A 12,573-nucleotide genomic window follows, 5' to 3' on the forward strand; every position below is an offset into this window, starting at 1 on the left:
AACACAGCCTAAACAAGGCTCAGGCTGCTACACAAGGGCCCTGCAGGCACTAATTTGCAGCAAAATTGTTCAACAGTCTGTGATGAACATGATGTGTACAGCTCAAGGTCGCTGTGCTGGTAATCATGAAGACATGACTGAAAAGTCGTCCCTGCACACAGTACCACCAAGGGGGTGGGCAGACTATCTAAGCAATGCATCCTGCCCAGACATGGACCTGCCCCAGTTGTTACCCCGTTTAAGGAACCAGCTCGCCCCTCCTTGGGAGCGAGGAAAAGCACCTGTTACTTGGTTTTGTTGGATCCCTCACGCTGCAGCCTTCCCAAAAAAGTCTTGACTGAATTTCCCTTCCTGATTTCTACTGATAAAGAGTTCAAGGGCTCGGTTGGTATCACAGAGTTAATACATTTTTTGGCTAGATGACCATAAGGAATAGCTAAAGAACCCTAGACCCAGGAGTTACATAAGGTCTGCACCAAATAAATCTCTCAAAAACCTTGTAGAGAAAAAAAGTGCTACAAAAACTGAACCTGGTTACTCCCTACTATAGGAGGAGAAAACTACTGCCAAAAGAGGGATAAAATCAACATCAAGAAAATCAGGCATATGGCATTACAAAGCATGTCATTCCTGACAATCTTATCAGTGTTATTTTAATGCAGATTTGCAGCACACATTTGCTTTCTTACAGAACTGGGTCTTACTTGTCCCCAGTGGTATGGGAAGTTATAAATGAATTAATACTCTCATAGCAGAAATCCTCTAGAACAGGACAAGTGGGAAGGTGCTTTGTGGCATTGCACGTTGATGATTTATATAGTCTTGTAATGCAACATTCACTAACAACTGGGATTACAAGGTTTCTGCTTTCTCTTCACTGTTGGCTGAGAATGCAAAAGCAGCAGAGATTTGGAAAAAGTGAAATGAATAAACACAAGAAAGGAGTTCTCCAAAGGAATGGACACCAAGCAGGGAATAAAGAAGTGATAAATTGGGAGAATGGTGCTGACGCACATATACTGCTATGTATCAAACAGATCACTAATGAGGACCTAATAAAGAGTTTATTGCTCAGGGAACTATACTCAGTGCTCTGTGATAACTTAAATGGGAAGGAAATCCAAAAAAGAGGGGATATATGTATGCATATAGCTGATTCACTTTGCTGTACAGTAGAAATTAACATAACATCTTAAAGCAACTACATTCCAATAAAAATTAAGTAAAAAAAGAGTTTTCTTATAATCAATGCCCTGGGTTCTACCACTTGAATTTCTTCTAACATGGGAAGCCTAGTATATGTTCTGCAATTATATACCTTGAAAAAGATTATTTAGCTACTTCTTTTGGTGTAACAGGATGTGAAAACACATTATTGTGGTTAGGTAATTATTACAGACTACTGGGGTGTCATATGTATTAAAATTTTGCAATTTGTTTTATTTATATGAATAAAGAACAGCAGGAACAGCCCACCCATTCAGTAGGTTTAGATTTAGCTCATATTTTAAAAATTAGACTTTATTTTTAAAAGCAGTTTTAGGTTCATAGCAAAATAGAGTGAAAGTTACAGAAATGTCCCACTGGGGTATCATTTTTATAGCAACACTTATATTATCCATTCAACAGCAAACAAGATTATTCCCATTAAAAGACAACCAGGGGAGTGATCTTATCATGAGGTGGGGCAGTTCAGTTCAGTCGCTCAGCCTTGTCTGAATCTTTGCAACCCCATGGACTGTAGCACACCAGTCTTCCCTGTCCATCACCAATTCCTGGAGCTTGCTCAGACTCATGTCCATTGAGTCAGTGATGCCATCCAACTATCTCACCCTCTGAGAAAAGGTGGGGCACTACATACTATTTATTTATTTCATTTTGCAGAGAAAAGGAAGATCCTATAAATGGCCCTAGACCTAAATATGCAGTAGGATCCACTCCTGGGCATATATCCAGAGAAAATTCTAATTTGAAAAGATACATGCACCTCAGTGTTCACAGCAGCACGATTTACAGTAGGCAGGACATGGAAGCAGTCTGAATATCCATCAACAGATGGATAAAAAAGATGTGGTACATATATACAGTGAACTGTTACTTAGCCATTAGAAAGAATGAAATGTCATCTATAGCAACATGAATGAGAGATTATCATATTAAGTGAGGTTAAGTCAGGAAAAGAAAGGCAAACACCATACAATATCACTTGGAGAAGGAAATGGAGACCCACTCTGATATTCTTGCCTGGAGAATTCCATGGATAGAAGAGCCTGGTGAGCTACAGTCCATGGGGTTGCAAAGAGTCAGACACAACTGAGCAACTAATACACTTTCATCACTTATATGTGGAATCTAAAATATGGCACAAATGAACTTATCTACAAAACAGAAACAGACTCACAGACATAGAGAACAGACTTACAGTTACCAAAGGGGAAGGTGCGGGGGAGGGATAAATAAGGAGTTTGGGATTAGCAGATACAAACTACTATATATATAAAATAGATAAACAGCAAGGTTCTACTGTATGATACACAGAACTATATCCAATATTCTGTAATAAACCATACTGGAAAAGCGTATATATATATACACACACACACACATATATATACACATACACTGAATCATATTGCTATACAACAGAAACTAACACACCACTGTAAATCAACTATGCTTCAACAAAAAACCATTATCCTGAGTATGTCTGTAACGGTGATTTGGAGGAGATGAACATTTAACTGAGTAAAGCAGATCACCCTCCTTCATGTGGGTGGGCCCTGTCCAATCAGTTGAAGACCTGAAGAGAACAAAAAATCCCCCCCAGAGTAAAGGGAGACTTCCTCCTACCAGTCTCTGAACACTGGCATTTCCTACTTTCAGACTTGAACTGAATGTCAGCTCTTCCCTGATTTCAAGTCTACCAGCATTTGAACTAGAACTATACCATCATCTCTCCTGGACATCCGGCTTGCCGGCTCACCCATTAGACCTTGGGACTTGTCAGCCTCCATGAGCATGTGGGCCAGTTCCTTAGAATAAATCTCTTCCTATAGGCCCATACATCCCATTGGCTCTGTTCTCACTGTATCCATCATGGGTTCCAATTCTGCAGCACATGGTGGGTGGACCCTGGGAGTGTGTGCTCAGATCTCTTCTTGTTTCACACTCTTACTCAGCATTGTTTCATGATCAGGAATTCAGTTACCGCCTCTACAGCATGCTTCTCAAATTCTCATGGACCAGTGGTAGAATCAAGAAGGAAAAAACAAGTGCTCAGGAATTCCTCCTCCCCTATAATTCAGAACTCCTTTACTCTTGGCAGATTTGAAGAGTTTGACTCTGTGGGCACAAACCAAGTCATTTTCAAAGAGCATATCTGCTTGGTGGGTAGAACACTAAACATTATCTTTTAGTCCAGCATGATCTTTTCATCATCTCCTTTCTATCTGCCGCAGACTTAGAACTAAAGGAGACAAGTCTGTTTCAAATTGCTGGTTGGAGAGGAGGCACCCACACAGCAAGTTTAGAGCAAACATCACGGCAGGAGCAAGAGGAAGGAATTGCAGTGCACCCTTCACAGGTGCAAAGTACTTAGCAGAACTGCCTGTAGACACCGAGGGGCCATGCCGCCTCTCCTCCCCTTTTACCTTCAAATAGTAATAATGTATGTCTTTAGTTTTTTCCCACAAATGACAGAAGACTTTCACTTCATAACTTCTCATGCCAACTCTATAATCGACATTCTTCATCTCTCCTACAGTCACCTGCTGAAGGGTACTACTCCAGAGCGCAGCCCCCTCTGTGGTTCTCACCGGGAACACAGCTGGGAGGACCATGCTCATCTCAGTCTGAACAGCCACCAAGCCTCGGTTTCATATCTACTGGAAAAAGATCTGACTTATCACGGAAGGAAAAGTGAAATCTACAGGCTCCATCGTTTTTTTTTGTTTTTTTTTTTTTTTTGGTTTCTTTCTGTGAAGTTTTGGCTCCCTCTGACCATTTTTCATGGTTTTTTATACTCCCTCAAATTGGCCTTGATGCTGGGATTTTAATATTTTTCTTCCCTTTTGGTGTTTAGAGCTGTTGGTTTCCACAGCAACCCACCTCGCTGGGAACCCAGTGTTTGCTGGGTTGGCCCATCAGGCTCTGTGCAAAGAAAGTCCATTTCCACCAGTAGATCAAGCAAAGGCTTTCAGTCCAAGCTGCCCAAATGCCCTGTGCTGCTGACTATCAGGGAGAGCAGCAGAAAAGCGAATCACTGGACTCAGTCTCCAGCGCTGTGATTATAGTTATATTTAACCCAAATTCAGGGGAGTCACAACAGCTTCCCATCTCTTACGTCAAAATATAAAAAATTAGTCATTTGAAAATATTTTCTAAATGGGAGGTTATTTTTAAAACATTACCTGACCTTTGCTTGAAGAGACTCTGCTCCATACTACTTGGTGCTAACTTTTAACAATATCTGTATATTTATAGAATTGCCACTTATTTATACAGCAATTACAGGTATATCCTGAGCTGCCCATGTAAAGTGGTAGTTTTCTATCCACTTACTTTACTTTTCTTGGAAATATTAAAGGTTTACCTTACTTTGTAAGATATCTGATGAAACAAGAATGCACTTTATTACACTAGCGTTTTCTTGTAATTTATTTTCTCTGGTCTCATAGAGTGCATATGCATCTTACATTGTTCAATTTTATTTTCTTCTTAAAATTTAGCGAATCGTGTGAATCTGCATTCTCATGTACAATCATGTTAGTTCACATGTCTGTAAGATTACTGTACTGCAAGGTGAAAAATATTTTTTTCTTTTTTGTTTTTGTATGTATCATTTGTGTCAGAAGTATAATAAATCTATTACAGTAGAGTACTATATAGCCGATTGTGTTAGGTGGGTGCCTAGAGTAACTCTGTCGGACTTATGAACAAATTTGGCTTATGAATGCGCTCTCAGAATGGAACTCATTCACATGTAGGGGACTCACTGTACTTTTCCTTTGTTTTTCAACAGTTTGATTTTTTAAAAAAATTAGTGAATCATATCCTTTAAGCAAATTATATATTTTCTTAAAAGAGACATATTTATAATATTAGAGACTATGTAATATTGTTACAGAAACACAAGTCGGTGTGCCCGATGCACAGAAAGGCCAAACAATACCAAAACATCGGAGTGTGGAGGAGAAAGGTTTATTCAGGGCTGTGCAAGAAGACAGGTGGCTCATGCCTTGAAAACCTCAAATTCCTCGAAAACTCTCAGTGAAGCCCTTTTCTAGGAAAGGTGAGGGAGGGGAGGGGTGAGTTGTAAACTTCTTGGTGTCTGAGCTTTTGTTCCTGAGGTCAGGTCACAGTCAGCTAACGACATTCCTGTAAACCTCCACCACGCCAATGTTACTCTGTTTTTCACCCTGTGAGGTCCAGTCCTGGCTGAGAGGAAGAAGATCTAGGCTGGTGGCTTCCTCAGGCCAGGTCCCCAGACGCTGTCCAGCTGTTATGGCTGAGGGAGCCAGGCGCCCAGGACCCAACTGGCTTTCAGGCTCCTCAGGTGGCCCAAATGGCGGAGGGTGGGTCCCACAGACTCTGTCCTATGCAGATGGCTGCTGCCATGAGGTCATAGAGGTGGAGATGGGGGAAAGGGTCACTGCAGCCTCAAGGTCTGGGTCTAGCCATTGGGTGGCCTTGGCCAGAGCTCCGGAGCCCTGTAGACACAGCCCCCAGTCTGTTCCCTGGACCCCTCGCTCATCCGCTGGCCCAACGGTGAATGAGCTGGAAGGCCTCAAGGAGAAGGCTTGGATCCGCTTCTTACCTCATTCTCTGCTTGACAACTACCACTCCACAGACCATTAGCTGAAAATGCCCTCACTAGCGGCTGCTCGCTGACAGTTGGCTGCTTGGGGGTGGAGCCCACTGAGGTGCCAACCAATGGCTGAAGAGGACCACTAGCGGTCACTCTTTGACAGTTGGCTGCTGTGGGCAGGGCCCACTGCGGTGCTGACCAATGGCTGAGTAGTCCCACGGTAACCGTTGCCTGGTAACAGGGTAGGGGGTAACGGTGCACAGCGTCACCGTGTGCTAAGGGCTGCACTCAGGGAAGCGATGATGCATTATATACTCTATATATTAATATGAATTATATCACTATAGTATGCAAATATATTAAAATATGATACCAACATATCGGTATCAGTATATTAATAGTGCATTGTATATTAATTACATAATTGTAATGTGTATTAATATATTACTTGCATTATATATTACCATTATATGTTATATTATATAATATATATAGTTATATATGTTATATAAATATTATATAACATTCTTACATATTGTCTGTATGATATAATGCATGTATGTGTGCTCAGTTGTGTCTGACTCTTTATGAAACCATGGACTGTATGTAGCCCACCAGGTTCCTCTATCCATGGGATTTTCCAGGCAAGAATACTGGAGTGGGTTGCCATCTCCTTCTCTAGGGGATCTTCCCAATCCAGGGATCAAATCTATGTCTCCTGTGTCTCCTGCATTGGTAAGAGGATTCTTTACCACTGAGCCACCTGGGAAGCCCATAATATATAATAGAGCTCAAAGCATTTGACAATTTTTGTGTGTTTCTTTCTAAAAATAATATTCAGCTTGGTGTTCTGTGCAGAAGAGAAGGGACAAATGCAGGAGTGTGTCAGAGGGACACACAGGCTGGCATGAGTGTCTTCTGGCTCCCCTCACATCCCTTCTCTAGTTAACCACCTCTTGCTCTTGACTGTACCAAGAAGTGCCCTAAAGCCTCTCTATTAACCTGAGGTCACAATATGACACAGAATTTCCACCTATGTGAGCCTTTCCTCACAAATGTGTACCTTAATTATCAGTGGAGGACTATGATCTCCTAACTTCCATTTGAACTTCTACTCACTTGAAAAAGCCCATAAGGTATGTTTGCTGCTGCAGCCCTGGAAACTTAGGATCCCACTTTGCGCCTTTCTGTGTTTTCCAATTGCTAGCAACTGACTCCTACCTGAATCTCATGGAAAGACGGCTCAGTGATGACTCCCGGTCACAGCTTCAGTCTGGAACATGGATGAAAGCCCTGGTGTGGGAAGCGAGTAAGTGCTGGTCCCAGGCACCCTCCTGCTGGCCACCCATGCTCTGCAGGGCAAAAGCTTTGAGCTTACTCCCCATCACATCTCCACAGGCTCTCACACAGAATATTCTCTCACCTCAACCCCTTGTGTCTGTCCCTCTCATACCTGAACTTATGTCTTGGCAGGGCTGCCAGGATCTTTGGTGCCATAAACCAGTGGATTCCTCTCCCTTCCCATAAGAGCTATATAAAGAGGATGGAACTGCAGATCATTTTGTTAACTACACTTTCTAAGCAACACCAAATTGCCAAGAACGTAGAAATACATGATAAACATTCACAGAAGTACAGCAATTAAAGAAGCTATGATAATGTACATAGAATACATGATATATACATGTATGACTTATCTTTTTTTCAAGCAACAGGATGCCTTCTCTCCCTGTACTTGAAGCACTCTATAATGGAAATAGAAAATGCGATACTCAAATAACCTCCTATGAAGTTAAACGGCAGAAGTCATTCTCTGCTATTATACCTGGTACAAAATGAGGCTTTCTGAGGCCGCTTCCACACACAGGTTATGCTATAAAAGCAACTATTAAGTGATTATACTCTTGCAACTCATCAAGGGTTTATTTAGAGTAAACATCCCAGGATAAACCGAAAACTACTACTGGGTTTACCTGATTCAGCTGTACAACTTACATATATAAACAAGTGCTCCCAAGCAAAATAATTTAACTGGATTTCTATGATCGCACCTAAAAGTTATCTGACAGCAAATGACACTGACACAATCCCACTCTTTTTAAATGGCAGCAGAAATCATGTCGATGTAGCTTTAAAAGTACTATATGAAAATATAATTGCTGATCTTGGGGGAAACGTTTCTGAAAAAATTCAAACCAATTTAAAATAAAAGAATGTTTTAACTCTTCAAAAGAAATCAGAATTGAAGCAGTTATTGAACACCAAAATGATGCTAAATATATCAAAAAGAAAAAGCTTCAGTTTCCGTTTTTAAGAACTTCACCATAAAAATCGATGCATATATATAAACCTATACACCTATACACCTAACAGAGCATCCTTGTTTTCCTCAGATATGAAAGTGAAAGTGTTAGTCTCTCAGTCGTGTCCAACTCTTTGCCACCCCATAGACTGTAGCCCGCCAGGCTACTCTGTCCATGGGATTTCCCAGGCAAGAATACTGGAGTGGGTTGCCATTCCTGTCTCCAGAGCCATTTTCCTGACCCAGGAACTGAAGCCAGGTCTCCTGCATTGCAGGCGGATTCTTTACCGTCTGAGCCACTATGGGAAAGTATGTAACGATTCTAACAGAGAAGTGTAAATATGTAACTTTTTCTCTAAGCTTCATACAATCTCCTTCACAGTTAAACAAATGAACAGCGATGATACAACACTGCAGTGACAAGAGAACCCGGAGGGATTTGTAAGGAAATCACTATAAGAAACCACTTGAAGAAGACTTCGGTTTTATTGGTATTTTAAGCTTTTCACAAAGGTACAAAGTCCCCTTAAGAGAATTTGGAAGAATCTGCAAACTGTGAAGTTAATGAGCAACATTAAGCATGTCTATAAAATTAACATACACACTACAGCCAAGCTTTAAAGATGTGTTGGAAGATGTTCATGGAATGGTTGCCAAGGGAACCTGGTGGAGGAAAAATTCTCTCTCTGCGTGTGTATGTCTTTCCAGATCACCTTATATCTAAGGATATGCACTTTTAATAGTTTGTCCAAGTCTCAGTCAAGAGCAAAATTACATGGCATTTCTTTTTAATAAGAAGCTTTCAGATGTTTATTATTAAAAAAAATTTTTTTAGCAAGTCTCTCTTGCTAAATTTCTCTCTCTAGGAAGAGACCAGTTAGAAAGTGCTAAATGGTGCTAGTTGTGAGGAAGCTGACATTAATTACTTTCAGAATTTTAAAAAAGGGGCGAAAAAGGCAAACCAAAGAGACTTGTTGGAAGGTTATGAATAGTCCAAGTATGTGAGGCTTGCTGGCACTTGAAATGTCACTACATGAAAGATATACAAGATCAAAACTTGAGAGACAAAGATCCTTGAAGCAGCTATGGTCAGAGCAGTGGTTAAATTACACACATGTGCTTCTCTTTCCAAAGAAACAGAAATACTTAACAAGCTATAGTAGACCTATTATTAAGATTTTCTTTTCAGAACTGTAAATGGAAAGTAACCTTTAAAAATTGTATACAAATGAAAAATTCTTAACAATTCTATATATCCATAAAATTTTTTCTTTTCTGTTTTAGATGAAGCTTAATTACTAGTGTGCTTTAGGGTCTTTGATATGAACTACAGTGGGGGATGGTGGTGCTGGGAGGGTGGGAGGTGCAGGGGGCATGTACAGAACACATGTTTCACAGCCAAATCATCTGGGGTCAGCTTCCAGGCTCCTCATTTCATTTTTTTTTCTTTTTCATTTAATGCAGATTTTATTTTATTTTTCCATTTATTTTTATTAGTTGGAGGCTAATTACTTTACAATATTGTAGTGATTTTTGCCATACATTGACATGAATCAGCCATGGATTTACATGTGTTCCCCATCCTGATCCCCGCTCCCACCTCCCTCCCCATCCCATCCCTCTGGGTCTTCCCAGTGCACCAGCCCTGAGCTCTTGTCTCATGCATCCAACCTGGACTGGCAATCTGTTTCACACTTGATAGTATACTTGTTTCAATGCTGTTCTCTCAGAACATCCCACCCTCACCTTCTCCCACAGAGTCTAAAAGTCTGTTCTGTACATCTGTGTCTCTTTTTCTGTTTTGCATATAGGGTTATCGTTACCATCTTTTAAAATTCCATATATATGTGTTAGTATACTGTATTGGTCTTTATCTTTCTGGCTTACTTCACTCTGTATAATGGGCTCCAGTTTCATCCATCTCATTAGAACTGATTCAAATGAATTCTTTTTAATGGCTGAGTAATATTCCATGGTGTATATGTACCACAGCTTCCTTATCCATTTGTCTGCTGATGGGCATCTAGGTTGCTTCCATGTCCTGGCTATTATAAACAGTGCTGCGATGAACACTGGGGTACACGTGTCTCTTTCAGATCTGGTTTCCTCGGTGTGTATGCCCAGGAGTGGGATTGCTGGGTCGTATGGCAGTTCAATTTCCAGTTTTTTAAGGAATCTCCACACTGTTCTCCATAGTGGCTGTATTAGTTTGTATTCCCACCAACAGTGTAAGAGGGTTCCCTTTTCTCCACACCCTCTCCAGCATTTATTGCTTGTAGACTTCTGGATAGCAGCCATTCTGACTGGTGTGTAATGGTACCTCATTGAGGTTTTGATTTGCATTTCTCTGATAATGAGTGATGTTGCAGGCTCCTCATTTCAGAGCTATGTGGTCTCAGTCAAACCCGTCAGCCTCTTTGAGTCTCCATTCCTTTTTTTGTTTACTTTGATTAAATCTAAGTAAACAGGCAAATAAACTCCAGAATCCAAGAAACATAAAGGCAGAGAGAAACGTGTTTGTTTTCATAGTCTCCAGCGGACAAACTAAGTACTATATTCCTAGAATATTTGCCCTGGGAAATCTCTATAGGTTTCCATGTCCCAGGACTCAGGTGAGGAGGTTAATGAAAAGCGGTCAAGTGTCCAATTTTGCAGCATCCTGATGGGTAGACTGTGCTCTGAGAAGTGGAAAATTGGAGGCATGGCATCCCAAAGTACCATAGCTAACCAGCATGAGGGAGGTCAGGAAAGAAAGGAGCTGGCAAGACCTGAGTCCTCATGAGCCTCCATTTCTTCATCCATATAACAGGGATTCCAACTGCCTTGAAAACACTGTAGGATTCACAGGTGAAGAACGGGGGTGATGTATGTAAGGTGTCTGTGGGCACAAGATCATTCCTGATTTTGCCCCCTTGCCAGTGTTCCTCTAACTTTACCTGGTGAAACAAAATCTCAAAACCACCCCTCACACCTCTTCCTCCTCCAAAAGCCTCTCAATGGAAGAAAAATAAAAAAGGAAAGACATTTTGCAGTGCGTTTTGCACAGCACACGGCTTGGGGCTCTGGCCACCTGGATTTGTCTCTCTTCTCTCCACTTACTGCTCTGTGCTCTTAACTGGAGTTTTCCCATCTGTAAAAAATGCAGGTGATGCCCCCCATAACTGTCTCTGAGAGCTGCCATGAGACGGTAAGTGTAAGGGGCTGGCATGCAGCACATGATGAGGGTTTAATGAGCTTCCTCTTTCCCAACATCTGACTCTGAAACAAGGATCATCAAAGGTTTTTAGGACGTTTATGAATGCCCTCCTAAAAAGGTTCATACAAGGAGCTGACTACGGCTGATTGTGGTTTGTGGAAGATACTCTTTCTCCCTCACACCCATCACTGACAATTCCCAAGGACACAGAGAGCTGGAGGGGTGGCAGAAGTCGTTGTTAATGTTCTGCTGAACATGAATTCTCATGGGCTCCCGCACTTCTGCACATTTCATGAGCCAGGCGCTGACTCCCAGTGGTTGCGGACTGTCTCTTCAAGGATGTTTATTTAAATGGTGGAGATGGTGTGGAGAGAAGGGAGCCTTCCTACACTCTTGGTGGGAATGTTAAGTAGGTCTAACCACTATGGAGAATAGTGTGGAGGTTGTCCAGAAAACTAAAAATAGAATTACCATATGATTCAGCAATCCCACTCCTGGGCATATACTCAGACAAAACTATAATCTGAAAAAGATACACGTACTCCTATGTTCATAGCAGCACTATTCACAGTAGCCAAAACATGGAAACAACCCAGATGTCCGTAGACAGATGAATGGATAAGATGCAGTACATATATACAATGGAATACTACTCAGCCATAAAAAAGAACAAAATAATGCCATTTACAGCAACAAGGATGTACCTGGAGATTATCATACTAAGTGAAGTAAGTCAGAAAGAGAAAGACAAATACCATATGATGTCATTTATATGTGGAATGTAAAACGTGGCACAAATATGCTTGACAGGACTGAAGCAACTTAGCACACAGGCTTCTCTCCTGTAACATAACCACCTCATGTTCACATGTCACTGGGCCTCTCTGAGCTGCCCTCTAGGAAAAGCAACAGGACGAGACTGCTGATCCTCTGCTAATGCTACTGCTGTGAGTCTTTGATTCCAAAATGCTGTGTTCTTTTGTGTGTGTGCATGCTAATTCACTTTAGACTTGTCCAACTCTTTGCAACCCTATGGACTGCAGGCACCCAGGCTCCTGTCCGTGGGATTCTCCAGGCAAAAATACTGGAGTGGATTGCCATGTCCTCCTCCAGAGGATCTTCCCAACTCAGGGATCAAACCTGCGTCTCTTACGTCTCCTGCACTGACAGGCAAGTTCTTTACCATTAGCGCCACCTGGGAAACCCTGTGTCTTCTACCGGCATCTATAAAACCACAGCTGACTAGCTGACTAGCTGACAAGGAGGGCA

The 12,573-nt window shown here is 41.5% G+C and overlaps 1 protein-coding gene across 1 annotated transcript in view; it reads right to left on the reverse strand.

The window, feature by feature from the left end:
* Window positions 1-12,573, reverse strand: part of FAM171A1 (family with sequence similarity 171 member A1) — a 126,596-nt gene that overhangs the window by 55,069 nt on the left and 58,954 nt on the right. The gene's annotated exons all lie outside the window — the stretch shown is intronic.

The sequence above is a fragment of the Cervus canadensis genome, chromosome 10 (assembly GCF_019320065.1).
Source record: "Cervus canadensis isolate Bull #8, Minnesota chromosome 10, ASM1932006v1, whole genome shotgun sequence".
Taxonomy (NCBI): domain Eukaryota; kingdom Metazoa; phylum Chordata; class Mammalia; order Artiodactyla; family Cervidae; genus Cervus; species Cervus canadensis.